Genomic DNA, 3328 nt, shown 5'->3' with positions numbered 1-3328 from the left:
CTTTACAACCTTGTTGGTTCAATTATGCAGTGCCTAGACTGTGAGATGGTGTCTTTAAGGTACAATGACTAATGAAAAAAGTCCATCACACAAGTTCACAGGTTAAGAGATGGAAATAGAATTAGCTAAAAATGGCATACAGTCTCTAAATTACTCTAATTTGTGTTAAGGCAAGATATTTTTATTTAGCTTGCTGGATAATTTTTACTCTGATGACTAAGCTCAATGAATCTACTATACATTGTTATCATCAACTGGTCTCTTAACAATGCTTTGGTTTGGAAGAAATGATGTAACTTAATAGACTAGACGAGTAACAGTGGAAAAAAAATCCCGAATACAAATACTCTACCTCTTCTGAGATGTCAGGGTTTTAAATTTTAACCTGTTACAGTAATAGTTAACCACCAATCTTAGCATACAATTAAAATACCTTCTTAGCATGTAAAATGCAGAGATTTGTTGGCAGGGGTGAGGGGGTGGGCACTGCAGTTATCTATATATTTCTGCTGTATTTTCTCAGAAACCAAATGCGAATCAACATCAACTAGAATGTTATATTTATAGTTCCTAAACATAAATTACAACTTCAATTTGATTAAAGCAGTAGTGCATGCAGTATTAAAAGCTTCTTCTCCCCATGGCATCTAGTGCCAATTTCTTTCTGTCCATAAAATCACCTGATTTACTGTGGCATATATGAAATATTCAGTTTTCCTGATTTAGCCTATGTTGTATCTTCTGAGTGACAACTAAAAAGGAGAAAGAGGGTAGGGATGCAGATCTCTTGCTGTGCTCTAAGTGTAGCTACTGTGTAAAGGGTGAAGGTCCAACACTATTCATACAGGGATGACGAATTCTTCTTGGACTCATCCTCAGCAGGTGGTGGGCCAAAAGCAAGTTATTGTTCTCAAACAGGTCATATTGACTGACACCAAAGTTCAGTAGAGCCACATTCTCAAATCTTTGGGTTATAAAAAGCAGTGTACTCAGTATTGGGCTACCTAAGAGAAGTGAATTGAGCATTATGTCAGGCATGGTAGGAGCAATGGTGATGTCTCAGAATTTGTCAAGCCTGCATAGAGAAAAATGTTCAGACCTGAGGTTGTTAGGCTCAATTTGGTTTAAGGATACATCAGTACTGTTATCTTCAGTTGTTACAGCTTTTCAGTAATTGGCATCAGCAGTAGTGGCTGATTATATGTCATATCAGAGTAGGTGTCCTATTTCCTTTGTGGGAGTACCATAACATTTCATAAATGTTAATGGATTTTCAGCAAAGTAATATCAGAGCAATACTGTTGGTTCTTAGTATTTACTCCAGTCTTATCTTTCACTCCTCCTCTACACATATCTTAGGATCAAAGCAATCTGGCTTTTCCCCAGATATGCCCCCATGATGTCCTAAAATCATATTTTTGCCAGTGATAAATCTACCTAGAATCCATAATCATCTTCTATTTCCATTTATAATTATGAATAATATATTTCTTCATATGTTCTATTAAATTTGATTTCATCTGTTGTATGTATTTAATTCAACATTTTTAATAGTCACCTGGTGCCTTGCTATGTGATAAAGATCCTCTTTATTTTTCATGCCCATATGAATCATGACTTTCCTCACATAACAAAATTTATGTAAAAATTTTAAGCAGAATATTCTAACCTTTACTTAACAATAACTACTTAAAGACAGGGACAAAGTCTTATTCATCACTCTAACCAGTCAGAATTTAGAGCAGGGTTTGAGTATTTGTTCAATAAATGTTTGTTAAATAAAGTAGTGCAAAAAGATAACTATTAAAATCATAATGCATTTTCATTTAAAGGTATATCTACCCTGTACTTACCTTATTTTTAAAGATATTTTGTGAGACTTCTAAAACAATGCAGAGTAAAAGTGGAATCTCAATGAAAGTAGGAAATAGCTACTTACTCAAACAGAAAATATGAAGACTATCTGCAAATAAAACAGAATTAGAAGGACTTCTGGTTTCCAGTTCTACGTGTGAGGAGGTTGGAAGCCACTACTCTGTCCTATCAACAAGTAAGGAAGTAAACAGACTGAAAAGTCAATAACTCTTCTAGGATCCATAAGAGGGTGGGGGAAGACACAAGACAAACCATTGCACCCAAGATTGGAGAAAGGTGAATACAGGGAGTCTTGACTTAACAGAGCAGAGACACATAAGTATAAACCATCACAGGAACCAGTGTTGGGGTAGAAAATCCTGAACTCTAACAGATGAATTGTTGGAGGCTTACTGTGGAAACTGACAGTTAAAGTCTCCAGGGGTACCCACTCATAAGGGAATCCCCACAATTTTATGAGATTTACCTCCAGGGACTCGACCTGATTCCCATAGCAAATATCAGGAGAAAATTCCTTCTGCTTACAGCAGAGGCAGAGCAGAAGGAATCATTTTGAAATATACTTTGTAAGGCCAGACCTCAGGAGAAACTAGTTAACCAGGGCCTAACCTGTTGGCGTATTATCAGAGCCTAACTTACCTGGAGGAAGTGAAATATACAACTCAAGTTCACTCCAACCATCCTTTACCACCTTACAAAGGAGAAAAAATTGAGAAACACTTGAGCAGTTCACAGTCCAGAGGCAAGTACCCAATATGGAAGCAAGTATGGGAAAGTTGCTCTCATGCAATAATGGTAGGAGTTTAAACTGATATTGCCTTTTTGAAGGGCAGTTATGAAATATTCATGAACATAGAAAATGTTCATACTCTTTAACCCAGCTATTCCAATTTTAGCAAATATCGTATCTCCTAAATGCAAAATTATGCATTCAGGCATGTAAAATGCTAAATTGTTTGTGGTAGAAAAAATGGGAAAATCTAAATGTTTACCAGTAGGTAAATGGTTAAATAAGTACAGTGCATCCGTACCATGGAATATTTTACATTTGTTGAGTTAGATCTATGTATACAGCGGTCAAAATCTTCAAAATAAATTATTGAAATAAAGTATATTATTAAAAAAAATGTATGGTGTGATTACATTTGTGCTTTTTAATATAAGAAAGTGTGTGAGTATGTGTGTGTGCGTGCATATGTGCATGTGTGTATATAAGGATACACTCCAAATGTTAATGGGAAACTCTGACTTTTTGCTTCATATTCTTTTATTTTCACTCTTTAAAAATTACCTCTTAATAACATCACTACTATTTTTTAAACATGAACTAAAAAAAGAAAATCCAGAAATCAGATGTCTACTCAGATCTACTGAGTCAGGGTCTCTAAGGGTCAAAATTGGGCACATGCATATTTTAAAGCTCAAGAGGCGATTCTGATGCACAACAAGAATT

This window comes from Pteropus alecto, unplaced genomic scaffold (assembly GCF_000325575.1).
Source record: "Pteropus alecto unplaced genomic scaffold, ASM32557v1 scaffold139, whole genome shotgun sequence".
NCBI lineage: Eukaryota > Metazoa > Chordata > Mammalia > Chiroptera > Pteropodidae > Pteropus > Pteropus alecto.
Note: the sequence above shows the minus strand (reverse complement) of the source record.